The sequence below is a fragment of the Canis lupus genome, chromosome 19 (genome assembly GCF_003254725.2).
Source record: "Canis lupus dingo isolate Sandy chromosome 19, ASM325472v2, whole genome shotgun sequence".
In the NCBI taxonomy this organism is placed as follows: domain Eukaryota; kingdom Metazoa; phylum Chordata; class Mammalia; order Carnivora; family Canidae; genus Canis; species Canis lupus.
The window spans coordinates 52459581-52473632 of NC_064261.1; the positions used below are offsets into that span (position 1 = coordinate 52459581).

A 14052-nucleotide genomic window follows, 5' to 3' on the forward strand; every position below is an offset into this window, starting at 1 on the left:
TGGAAAATGAAAGGTGTGGGTGAGCAGGATATTTAAGTTTGTGGGTGTGGGATATTTTGTAGGGCAGGAGGAAAGAACGGATGATAGATTTGGACTGTGGGCCTGAACGCGAACGCAGGGGAACCGGGTCTATCTGCAGCCTTGGGAGGGACAGCAGGGGAGTGGTGGGCACCTCATGCAGGCTCCTTCCCTCCAGGGACAGCAAGTGAATTTCTGTGAAAAGAATGAGGATTCTCATTCTCATCTCATCCACAGATGAGGATTTTCTCATCAAAAATCCTTCAGTCCACGTGTCACCCAAGCTACCTATCCTCTGCCTTCCGGTTCTTGTTTGTTGTAGGGTAACACTGTCTCCTGTAGTAGAGACTAGCCTAAATTTAGTCTAAGGCTAAATTTAAATTGATTTAAATCAAATACAATTAAAAATTCATTTCTAGAGTCACACTATCCACATTTCAAGTGCTCAGTAGCCGCAGGTGACTAATGAATGACTGAAAGGTTGAGGTTTAGAACCTTTCTATCAGCACAGGAGTATCGGGGTCAGGCTGCCTTAGAGAGCTCCAGGGACCATAGGATCTGAGGCAGGGAGTGCAGGCTGCAGAAACATGAGATTGGCGAGGCGATCGTAGCCCCAAAGGTAACTCGCTGTGTGCTGTATACTGGTTACTTAACCTCTCCGAACTTCATTTTCCTCAACTCTTCTTTTTTTTTTTTACATTTTATTTATTAGAGAGAGAGAGAGAGAGAGGACAAGCAGGTAGAGGGAGAGGAAAGGGAGGGAGAAGCAGACTCCTGGCTAAGCAGGGAGCCCGAGGCGGGGTCCATCCCAGGACCCCGGGATCATGACCTGACCCAAGGGCAGACGCTCAACTGACTGAGCCACCCGGGCACCCCTCCTCAACTTTTAAATGGGGATAGCAATTCCCATTTTGCAGGCTGTTGTACATGTTAAAAGTACAAAAAGAGTTTAACAGGGGTGTCTGACCCAGAATAAGTGCCCAATGGATGACATTTGTTGCTGTTGTTATTATCAGTAACAGTAAATGCTGAAATTAATCAGTTAATAAAAGACTGCAAATAGTGGAAACTGAACGGAGATATTTCCGGTAGAGGAACATTTCAACTTGATCGCAGCGGTGTAGGCTTCCCCAAATGCCACCAGTTATAAGGGATCAATATACCTCCTCATGTCTATATTACATGGATACCTTTGCGATTAGATGTGGATGGTGAGGGGAAAAATATGAGGCATTTGGGGATTTTTCATGAGGAAAAGGACTAGATATAAAGGTTAAACATCTGTTTTTAAATGCCCAGGATACACTCTAAACATGAATGCCCCTCTCCTTATCAAAAAAAAGTATCCTTTTATACCATTTTATGCCCCCTACTTACTATGCAAAATGTACCGTGACAAAAGGTGACCCCAGGCAGGGAAAAAAAAAAAAAATCAATGGTCAGGATTGCTCATTATAATTACAATGAAATAATGCTTTCTAGAAAACAATGTTTTCTTTTGTTTTCCTTATCCTATAGGAAACTGTGAAAATTGCAGCTCTATTCAATTCATCCTTTCGTTCCACTTCAAACGCATTCCTGACAGCCACTTAAAGTCTTTCCCCAAACTGAAATTAATATTTTCCAGACTAGTTTTGAGAACCGCAGCTTGTTTGCCTGATGCTCCAGCAACCGACCTAATAATAACTATCATTGCATAACAAAGCCAGCGGGGGCATGCAGGGGCAGAAAGGGACTGGTGATAAATAATTCAGACTCCTGGGTTATTTCCGCTGGAACATCAAACAGGGACACCGCATCGGTCCTCAGTCAGTGAGACCGTTTCTCTCCAGCTCTATATGGCTTTTCTTTTGTGAAAGATGTCAAATTCCTTTGCACAACGTCTTCTCAGCTGACCTGGGAGACCTTACCTCCTCTGCAGCTCTGGTTCCTGGTCCAGGATCCCAGGGGCCGTTATGGATGCAATTTCTACTCCATCTGCTCCAGATTGAGGAGGGGATGCTTTGGTCAAGCTACGGCCACGTTATGTGAACATCACTGACTGGCATATCATCAACATTATGCTCGAGGACCATATTCTGTCCTGCTGGTGATGGCGACAGTTTATGAATGAGTAGGTTTGGATATTGGGTAATTAGAAGGTGCTTTACTGCAGCATCTGTCACCTAGAAGCATTTTTTCTATGTGTTGTTCAGATAATTTTCCTTATGGTACAAAAGTTGGCTGGTAAAAGGGTGTGTCAACAACCAAGAGACCAAGCAGCGCATGATTTAAATTTTTTTTTATTACCTAGGAATGACTACATGATGCAGCTAATCAAAGCTATGCACAGTTATTAATAATGAAGCTACCAACTGCAGAGTCTTTATACGTACTGGCTGCTATTCAAAATGCTACCTTAGAGATTGTTCACTATCAGGACAAGCTTTCAAATTATTTCAGATATTCCAAAAGAGGATAAATTCTCTTGACAAATAATTCTATCTAACTTTGAGGAAGACAATAGCAAAAATTTCTTCAAATTTTATGAAAACCATAAGGTGGGGTGATAATACAGAATTACTTTGGCTCACTGATTTTTTAAGGAAACGGGTCAGGGTGTTTAGGTAAAAATGTAGGTGATGGAAGATCTCTAGTGTTAAGTCCTCAATTAGAGCAAATCTCTTCCTGCTTAGAGACTCCGTACTTCTTGATGTGTGTCCTCTCTCCCCACGCCCGCCCTCGATTGTGTCGTTTGGTGTGTGTTGAAGCCTAGCAATAATCTTTTATTTTTTATTTTTTAATTTAACTTAATTTTATATTTTTTAGCAGTCATATTTTAAATGGTAGAGTGAAATCAAGTAAATTAAAGTAATAAAACAGCCTCAAGCACAAAGAAGTCCTTGGTAGGAGTCTCTCTGAGATGCCCCAGAATAGGATGCAAGGTCTTGCCCTGCCTTTTGATGGAGGCTCCCTTCCTGGACCAGGGCCCCAGGCCCCTTAAGATAAGCTTCATGTGGAGCCCTGTTAGTGACCCTGACAGTTTGTGGGTGGAGCACATGGTGGGCACTCCAATGCTTGGACTCTAGAGCCAACCCACCTGGCTTCAAGCCCTCATTCCGCCAATCCCTAGCTGCTTGATCTCGAGCATATTTCCTTATCTTTCCATGAGCCCTCCCACCCGGCCCGCAGTCAGCTCCACACTCAGTGGGGAATCTGCTTCAGATTCTCTCCCTCTCCCTTTCCCCCTCCCCACACTCATGTATGCACTCTCTCTCTCTCAAATAAATGAATTGCTAAGAAAACAAAAACAAACAATAAAAGATGTCAGGAAAGATAACCTGGCAGTAAAAGTACTGAGTACAGGGACCCAGAGGCAAGGCTGGCCTGAAGATTACTGATTGGAAAATCATTTTGTGAGATTAGCTTATTCTTAACTCTTTTATAACAGAGACTTTAAAAGCAATAGTTCCAAGTAGATCTGGGGACAGGAGAGCTGTGTCTCTGGCAGGATCAGAAAAGCAGGCAAGATGTTAGGGGCTAGACGTCAAACATGTCAAACTATCTGTAACATCATTTCACCAGGCAAGGACTCGGTGATACGGATACTCCTGCTAACAGTAAACTCATAGGTTGACTCTTCCGTGAAGCCCAACCCGATTAAGATGTCTACTCCTCTGTTTGTCCATTGCACCCTGGGGGCAGATTCTCTATAACTCACTGGCTTTGACTTTGTATTATGATTATCTGCTTATGCTTCTTGTCTTGCCTAGATGGCGAAGAAGTTTCTTGAAAGCACGGCCTACGAGGCGTCACCTTGCCCACCCGAGGGTGTACTTAGTACTTGCTGAGTGGATTGCGTGTTGCCGTATCTCGTCGACCTCGTGCCCAGGGCACATGAGGTAGAGGACAGAGATTTGAAATTAAGGGTGTCAGTTGCCATTAATGATTTTAAGCAGCATAAGAGCAGCACACCCACCAGCTGTTATTTCAAGTAAGTCCATTTGAAGGACTACCCAATAGTGAGCTTCCTGGGCAAGAGCCCCGTGGACTTTCTGAGCTTCTTCCACGAAAACCTGTGGGATGATGGCCTGAATGACTGGTTAGCCCTAAATGCATATGTAACACCGTTAAACCAAGTAGGCTGGCCTGCATAAATGAGGCATTGTGCAAGGGTTCTGTTTCTCCACGCTGCATCGAGGGTTCCATAGATATTTCAACATAACAATCTTTGTCCTTCATGTGTCCTCTTAGAGAAGACTTGGCCGCTCGTGAGCCCTTTGATCATGCCTCTCTTCCACCCTCAACAGGGGGCACATGCTGAAAGGTTTCCTCCACAAAGGCTTGCCCATCCCCTGGCTCTTTTCTTTGCTGGCGCACATCAAATCTGCTTGCATTATACAGATGCTCTGACACTCGGAGGTAGAGAAAGGCATCCTGCGGCTAGTGGACAGGCCAAGAAGAATGCGATGGCGGCATTCACGTAGGATACCGGCTCTCAGCTTCAAGGGCAGACGTCTCTACAATGGACCTTTATTTTATTAGCATAAACGAGACCTTAAAAGACTGCTTTTAATAGATGCAGATTCTCAGGGTGAACTCCTGTTTCAGGACAGCTTGGCTGGAGCTGTTGAGTAGCTTCTGGGAGCAGATTGAGGATGTGACGATGATTTCCCGTCTCAGCCGCCGCGTAGTGCCAGAGAGCGTCTGATGCAGGTCTGTTTTTGTGGTGCCTGAAACTGATGCCAAGATAGAAGTTCTTGGTGTTCTATTTTCCATCAAAAGGCATCAACATGGTACTTGTAGCCAGAATAGATTAGAGAAAAGAAACGAGAACAGGAATGTTTATTCTCAACGACTAAACAGTAATTAAGAAGGAACAGGGTAGCATTGCTGTCAGTTGCGGGGTGATAGTGGAGCAGTGGCATCAAAGCAAGGGCGGTTGTTAGCAAGGAGTTGATGAGACCGGTGGCAAGAAGGTATTTGGAAGGCTTTTGCAACTGCCTGCCCTACTGAGTATGAAACACGCTGGTCCGAGACACCTGACAACCAACATGGTAGGTAAGAGTATACGTGGTATGCAACTGGCAGGAACCAAGACAGGTGGAGAGACACTAGAGTCAACGCGGCATGGCTTTACGGGCAGCAGAGCTCAAGTGGTAGAAACGAGCACAGGTTCTAGGACCAGGCTGCCTGAGTCTGATTTCTGCGTCGGCTCTCTATTATCTGTTGGCAGTAATGTCTCGGTGTCTTCGCCTGCAAAATGGGAGTGATGGTCCTAGAACTTACCTAAACCAGGTTGCTACAGAGGTTCTGCGAGTTAATATATTTTTCGAATATCTAAACATGTTGCTGGCTGGCACACGATAGGGATTATATGAGCATTTGATAAGTAAACAACGTGGTTATCCAACACCTGCTCAATATTTTACTGTACATTCTCTGGGAGGAAAAGTCTCCTCTAAATTGAAGGACTTTGGTGCACAGTTATTTCTATATTACCCTTTGACGCCGTGGACATGTAGAAAGGCGCATAAAATATGTACCCTGATCTCAGAGAAATTATAGTCTAGCTGAGAAAGCAGGACATACGGATGTAAGAGGCCAAACAGTAATAACAAAGATAATGTAATTCAGAATATGCTAAAGCATGTATTTACTCTTCGAGACTGGTTTCTGAATGTGCACTTAGACAGTAATTGTGTCAGGAGATCAGAAAAGGGGAAATGCCCTTGTTTCCAGATCATAAGGCTTCTATAAGGGAACGTCCTATAAGGGTGAAAGTTCTGCTGGAAGCAGCTAAATTCTAGCAGAGAGTAGTTTACATAATGGGGCAAGTGGAAGGCATGGTCTGCGATGTGAAATATACTGTTGGCTTTATTTAAGCCTCTTTTTTTTTTTTTTTTCAAAGAGTCTTTTTATTTACTCATGAGAGACACAGAGATAGGCAGAGGGAGAAGCAGGGTCCCTGCGGCGACCCCTATGCGGGACCCGATCCCAGGACCCCGGGGTCACACCCTGACCTGAAGGCAGACGCTCAACCACTGAGCCACCCAGGTGCCCCTATTTAAGCCTCTTTTGACTCAAAAGCAAAGATCACCTTGGTCATTCACTCATAGTAGCCAGTGGGATACAGCGCGTACCTTATTTAGCAGTACCACATTTTATGCCAAGTTTTCATCAGTTTGTGAGCACAGAAAAAGGTTTTCTGTTAATCTTCACAGGTTTTTCTTGTTCTCCATCCAAACAAGTCCATCTGGTTCACATGATATCAGGCTTTGCTTTCTCCACCGGCACCAAAAAAAAAAAAAAACAAAACCAAAGAAAGCCACCAACTTATTTTTTGGTGTACCATGTTTAGAAGCTAAACGTACAAAAAAGAAAACCAGGGATGGCTACTCACACGTAGAAAACAAAATAAATGGTATCGCGCAAGATAATTAGAAATGATACTTGTCCACAAATATCTGAATCCTTCGTATCAGTGGTCAAATGAGAGCTCATGACAGAGGGACCCCGAGACAGAGGCACCGAGTACTTTGTTTCGGTTGTTGGGCTCCTGTTGCTGTCCCCTGTCCCCTCCTGATTTCTCCTCTCTTGATCTCCCTCCTTGGGCTTCTTCGCCTTCCCTTTTCTCCTCTCATTTTTGTGATTCGATGGTTTTTGTATTCAGCAGCTGTCGAAAATGCGACCTGAGTCTCCCGTGTGGTGGTTCCAACTATTCCTTCCCCACGGCAGATTTACGTATCTTGTCATTTAGAGAGAAGGAAGCATGGGTCGATATTACCTATTTTACAAGCGTGGCGTGAAACATTTAAGGTCTCTCTTAAGCTGTTTTACCTGGTGTGGCAAAGACACCAGTGGGTATCAGAACCAATAAAGTCCATTGGCACAAATGTCCCCAGGACATTGTGACAATAGTCTCCAGGGTGGTAGGCCTAACCTGAAGACTAATCTTGTTGGAATGACTTAATAGACTTAAGATGTCATGCTTGGTGCATTATAGCCTTAGCTGGATTAAAAACGCCGCGCGTATTTTAAGCTCCACGTGTCCTACTAAATTACATTCATCGTAGTTACCTTGTGCTCACTTCCCAGGACATCACCTTATTTTTAAGAGAGGTTTCTAAAGTCACATTTCTCCCACGAGGAGCAATGAAATGCAGGGCAACAAAGCTCAACATACGAGGAGAGAGAATACTGTCGACAGAGCCAAAATGAAGTGGAGAAACGGCAGCGACCTAGAATCAACAGTGATGAATCATTTAAACCAAATGATCTACTCCAAGTGTTGGATGCTCTTACATTAATATTTATTTGGAGTGGAGTCGCTACAGCAATATTTCCCATGGCAGTTCCCATAGAGCTGCCCCATGGAAAACAGTTTTCCACTGTTAAATTAGATGGAAAACACAAAATTCTGTATCTGTACCTTGGAAATTCATGATGTACATTAGCCAAGGAACTCCTTAGAGAGTTCCTGCAGTTAAAAAATAAAGGAGAGAGAGATAATTCGCATAATATAAAGTCACTATTTTTTTTTTTAGTTTTTTAGACATAGTCTAGGATCCAGAAGAACGAATAATTTTATCAATTAAAAGTTTGCACATAAGAGGGGCACCTGGGGGGCTCAGTCGGTTGAGCATCTGACTTATGGTTTGGGCTCAGGTCATGATCTCAGGGTTGTGAGATCCAGCCCCTGTCCGGCTCCACACCGGGCATGGAGCCTGCTCGAGATTCTCTCTCCCTCTCCATCTACCTCTCTGATCCCACCCCCAACCCACACGTGTGTGTTTGTGCGCATGCACGTGCTCTCCCTCTCCCTCTCCCTCAAAAAAAAAAAAAAAAAAAAAAGTTTGGATGGATATTCTTAACAATATTTTATTCCTTTTTTTTTTCTTTTGAACAATTTTATCTCCCAGGAGGCACATTCTGAAACCCACATATTCATAGACACATAAAAGTTCTAGGTTCTAACATAGAAATAAGAGTATTCAGCTGTATTAGAGAGAAAATAAACAGTGAGTTCAAGACTTTATATAGTCACTTCAATGCTTAAAAACTATCCTTTTTTAAAAAAGTTTTTATTTATTTCTTGAGAGAGAGCACAAGCAAGGGGAGGGGCAGAGGCAGAGGGAAGGGGAGAGGCAGACTCCTCAATGAGCAGGGAGCCCGATGGAGCCTGATGCAGGCTCCATCCCAGGACCCTGAGATCATGACCTGAGCTGAAGGCAGACGCTCAACCGAATGAGCCACCCAGGTGCCCCTAAAGAATCGTTCTTAAAGTTTATGGTCTATTTTTGTTTTTAAAGCATTTTTTTAAACTTTTATTTATTTATGATAGGCACACAGTGAGAGAGAGAGAGAGGCAGAGACACAGGCAGAGGGAGAAGCAGGCTCCACGCACCGGGAGCCTGACGTGGGATTCGATCCAGGATATCCAGGACCGCGCCCTGGGCCAAAGGCAGGCGCCAAACCGCTGCGCCACCCAGGGATCCCTTTAAAGCATTTTTGAGACATGATTTATATAAAATAAAATTAATCGCTTGAAATTGGTTCCTCTTCAGTGGTTTTTAGTGTATTTACTGTGTAACTATCATCACTATCGGATTTCAGGACATTCCCATCACCCCAAAGAGAAATCCCTTACCTATTAACAGTCCAAATTCCCTCCCTCTCTCCATCCCCTGGCTTCTCCTCCATTCTGTCTCTGCCCATTTATTTGCCTATTCTTCACGTTCTTTATAAATGGAATCACGCTATACGTGGCCTTTGGTGGCTGGCCTCTTTCACTTAGCATAATGTTTTCAAGGTGAACCCATGTTGTAGCATGAAGAAGCACTCGGTTCCTCTTTAGGACTGAATAATATTTCATTGTGGGATAGACCACATTTGGTTTACCCATTCATCGCTTATGGACATTGGGTTGTCTCTACTTGGGGGCTATTATGAGTAATGCTGCCGTGAACTTTCACGCACAAGTTTTTGAGGAAATGAATGTTTTCAGTCCTCCTAGATACACACCTAGGGGAGGAAGTGCTGGATCACATGGTGGTTCTAAATCTAACGTTTTCAGGAGCTGCCGAACTACTTGCTGTAGCATCTGAACCATTTCATATTCCCATTAGCAACTCATGAAGGGTTCAGTTTCTCTATCTTCTCACCAACAGTTGTTATTTCCCCAGTTTTTCTGAGGTACAAGTGACATATACCATCATGTAGCTTAAACGTGTAGTCTGTTGATTTGATGCACTTGTGTCTTGCAAAACGATGAGCACCATAGTATTAGCCACCACCTACATCATGTTACATAATTGATTTCTTTTTTGTGGTGAAACATTTAAGATTTACTTTCTTAGTGACTTTCAACTGTAGAACACTGTATTATTAACTGTAGTCACTGTGCTGTACATTTGGTCTCCCAAATTATTCATCTTATATGGAAGTTTGTACTTCCATGCCCAGATGCCCCCATTGTCATGCCAGCTGTCGGTAATGACCATTCTAGTCTCTGTTCCTATGACTTTGGCCCTTCTATTTTATTTTTATTTCTATTTTTTAAGGTTTTTATTTATTTATTCATGAGAGACACAGAGAGAGAGGCAGAGACACAGGCAGAGGGAGAAGCAGGCTCCATGAGGGGACCCCAACGTGAGACTCGATCCCAGGACTCTGGGATTACGACCTGGGCTGAAGGCAGATGCCCAACCACTGAGCCACCCAAGCATCCCAAGTTTGGCCCTTTTAGATTGTGCATATAAGTGATACCAAACAGTATTTGTCTTCCTTTGACTTATTTCACTTCCTATATTATCTCTAAGGCCCGTCCATGTTATTTTAACACCAGAATGTCCTTTCTCATGGCTGATTAATATTCCATTGTACACGTGAGCCGCATTATCTTTGCCCTTCCATCTGTTGAGGAACACTTCCCTTGTTCCCATGTCTTTGCTATTGTGAATAATGCTGCAGTGAACATAGGAGCATAGATAACTCTTTGACATTCTGTTTTGGATATATACCCAGAAGTGGAATTGTTAGATCATATGGTGGTTCTATGTTTAAAAAAATTTTTAAGGAGTCACCTTACAGCTTTCCATAGTGGGTGTATCAGTCTCATTCCCACTAACAGTGCAGAGGGGGCCCCTTTCTCCACATCCTCACCAACACTTGACTCTTGATGACAGCCATTCTAACCGGTGTGAGGTAGGGTCTCATTGTGATTTTGATTTCCATTTCCCTGAGGATAAGTGATGTTAGGCATACCTTTTCATGTATCTGTCTATTTAGGGCTTTTGCCCTTTTTAAAATTGGGGTTTGGGTTTTTTGTGGTCTTTCTTTTTGCTGTTGAGTTGTATGGGTTCCTTATATATTTTGGATATTAAACCCTCACCGAATATGTGGTTTACAAATACTTCCTCCCACTCCATAGGTTACCTTTTCATTTTGTTGATGGTTTCCTTTGCTGCTTAGAGGCTTTCTAATTTGATGCAGTCCCACTTGTTTATTTTTTCTTTTGGTGTCAAGCCCAAAAAATCGTGGCCAAGACCAATGTCAAATTGCTTATCTTCTATGTTTTCTTCTAGGAGTTTTATGTTTTAGGACTTACTTAAGTCTTTAATCTGTCTTGAGTTAAGTTTTGTGTATGGTGTAGCGTAGTGGTCCAGTTTCATTCTTTTGTATGAGGATGTCCAGTCTTCCCAGCACCATTTCTTATATATTTCCCTGCTATATATACGCATATTCTTGACTCTTGTCAAAAATTAATTGACCACATGTGCATGGGTTTATTTTCAGGCTCCCCATTCTGTTCCATCGATCTGTGTCTGTTTTTATGCCTGTATCATACTGTTTTGATTACTCTAGCCTTGTAATGTAGTTTTAAATGAGTGCGTGTGGTGTCTCCAGCTTTGTTCTTCTTTCTGGAGATTCCTTTGGTCATTCAGGGTCTTTTGTAATTCCACACAAATTTTAGTATGAAAATTAGCCAAAGAACTCCTTACAGAGGTCCTGCAATTTTTTTTAATTTTATTTTTTTATTTTTTTCTGCAATTTTTTTTAAAAGCATACCATCCAGTGATTTTTAGAATATTCACAAGGTTATGCAGTTACCACTACTATTTAAAAACAGAATATATTCATCATCCCCCAAAGAAACTCTGTACCCTTTAGCAGTCCCCCTGACCACTTAACCCTTCCCTTCTGGCTTCTGACAACCACAAATCGGGTTTCTACCTCTATAGATTAATCTAGTCTGAAAATTTCCCATAAATAAAAACACAAAATATGAAATATTTTTTGTCTGGCTCCTTTCACTTGGCATTATGTTGTCAGGGTTCATCTACGTTGTGGCAGTAGCCCTACTTCGTTCTTTTTTGTGGCTAACAGTCCATTGTGTGAGGTATGCCACGTTTTGTTTACCCATTCATCATTTCAGGGGCTTTCGATTGCTTCCACTGTTTGGCTATTATGAATAACACTGGAGTGTATGTTTGTGTAGTTTTTTTGTGTGAATATGTTTTAATTCTCTTGGGTACATATGCAAGAATGGAATTGTTGGGTGCTATAGTAACTATATTTCCCTTTTTGAGGAACTGCCAACCTGTTTTGTGCAGCGGCTGTGCCATTTTACATCCCCATCCGCAGCCCATGAGGGTTCTAATTGCTCCATATTCTCAGCAACTTGGTATTTTCCAGCCATTCCAGTGGGTGTCAAGTGGGATCTCATGGTTTTGATTTGCGCTTTCCCGAAGGCTAGTGATGATGTTGAATATTTTTTTCATGTTCTTGTTGGCTGTTTATACACCTTCTTTAGGGATACGTCTGTTCAAATCCTTTATTTTTAAATTAGGTTGTCTTTTTTTTTTTGAGTTATAGAAGTTCTTTATATATTATAGCCACCAGACGCTTATTAGAGATAGGACTTGCAAATATTTTCTCCCTTTCTGTGGGCCATCCTCTCACTTCCTTAATAGTGTGATCCTACAGTGATTTTTTTAAAATGTTCATTTTTTTCTAATCCCAAATTTTCCAATACTATATGACACCAATGAGAATATTTTCTTTAAACACGTTGGTAGATGTTGAGCTAGGCTGCTGTGGGGTTTCCCTTTCCTTGGATATAAATAAGAATGCTGGGAAAGGAAACCAAGACTTAGAAATGTAAGAAAGGAAGGAAGTGTTCATATGTCAGTATGGTTAAAAGATCTCGAGATTCATGGTGATCTCTGTCTACAATATCAGTCCATGGTACGAAACAATTTCGAACTATATTTAAAATTAATTTTTTATTAGTCCATGACAGTGGACTGATGTAAATATATAGAGAGAAGATTGTTCTAGTCATCCTATGAGACCTAAGAAATGAGGGGTTCAGTCAGCCTCCATGCTGTATAGCACAGATGAACCTGTGCCTTTTTCAGCCTAATGTGAATAGGATGAGAAAATATCAGAGACAACGGAAGAGGAAGAAAAGGGGAGGAAAAGAGACCCTTCCAAAGCACAAGATGAAATCTTAAAACTTCTCAAGAGAGGACATTTGTACTATAATCACACATATAGCAACTGCCTGAGAAAGGAGACTTCTTTGGACTTTGGGTTGGATGACCCAGATGTTTTACTTCAACCAGTAGAAGCTGCAAATACAAGGGGAGCTCCAGGTGTTTTATATATATATGTATCTGTCAGCCTTACAACCACTTTGCAAAGTAGGTAACATTATTTCCATTTTACAGTGGGAAATACTGACAAAGAGGTCAGCGATTTGCCTAAGGCCAAACAGATGAAGAAGTGGGGGCGGGGGGGGGGGGGCATATAGCATAAAGGGAACAAACCAACTCTGTCTTATTGCTCTGGAAAAAGTTCTAGGATCACAGTTATTTTAAAGATTAAACTCTTGCCCATTATCAGATATGTAAAGGAATCCTAAAGTAGGGAGCACTGGTACTCACAGCAAAGAGGACTGTTTGCAGGTGCTCCTTCTCTAGAACACCAAGGAGTGATGCATCTGGAGTCATTACTTAGCTCCTAACATGATACTAGGTAACTTTTATATGTCTGTCTCCCTCTCTTCCCCTGAGTGCATGGACCAAATTATTTTGTACCCTTTGTATTACAGGAGCTTAACATAGTGCCTGCCATATATAGGAAGGCTTTCTGAACACTGTGGCCAGAAATAAACAATCGCATGGATAAAAGAAGACATAAATAACAAGAGCTTACAGTTATATAATCCTTACTATGGGAAGGTATTTTCTAGACATTTTTCATCTGTTTAATGCGTTCATCTATTATTTACATCTATTTCATCTGTTTATTGTATAAGCCATACATCAAAAATAAGCAAAATTAATTACTTTCATTGGACAGATGAGAAAACAGGCATAAGCGTGTGGACCTGCAGTTCACACTCGCAAGCACTGCATTGAGCAGCCTCTCCCCAGACCTGGGTGGAGCTTATTTCAGCTGCTGTAGAACTGAGAGCATTTAGGAAGCATCCGCCCGGCTCAGCCCTCAGGCCCGGGGCTTCGGTAGCCCTTTGCAGGGACACGCTCAACTGCTGGAGGCCCAGAGAATGCCAAAGGAGCAGGTGCCCGGTTTCCCCTTTCCTCTGCTGCTCGGGCGGCGGGCCCAGGCTGAAGAAAGGGCAGGGGCCTTGCTTTCACCCGCGCCCCTAACGCCAAGCTTCGGGGGCAGCCCAGAAGCCAGAGCTGTTCGGAGACCCAGAATGGTCCACGAAGGGGGCGCTTCCGATGACTCGGCAGGTGCACAGCACCGGCAAGAGCGTCCACCTGTTCTGAGTACACACGCCCTGGCTCCGAAACTGCTCCTTGTCTTCAATCTGGCCTGACCTTGCGTTCTTGCCCAACATGCAGGTAATACAAACGCACAGCGCCACTCCTCTTGCTTGGCTAGGGCAAGAGCTCACTGGCCAAAGGGGTGTACGGCAGCATAAGATTGATCCTGTCCTTGGGAAATAATGAAAGCTTGTGTCCAAGTCTCTATTCCATGGTCTCCCGAGGGCAACGGTCTGAATGTGGCTCTCTGATGGCCTGG

At 42.9% G+C, this 14052-nt stretch overlaps 1 long non-coding RNA gene across 1 annotated transcript in view; it reads left to right on the plus strand.

The window, feature by feature from the left end:
* The first annotated feature begins 4704 nt into the window (after nucleotides 1-4704).
* Nucleotides 4705-14052, plus strand: part of LOC112649605 (uncharacterized) — a 44519-nt gene continuing 35171 nt past the window's right edge. The window contains exon 1 of the long non-coding RNA XR_003129667.3: nucleotides 4705-5054. This is a non-coding gene — a long non-coding RNA (uncharacterized LOC112649605). The remainder of the gene's footprint in view (nucleotides 5055-14052) is intronic.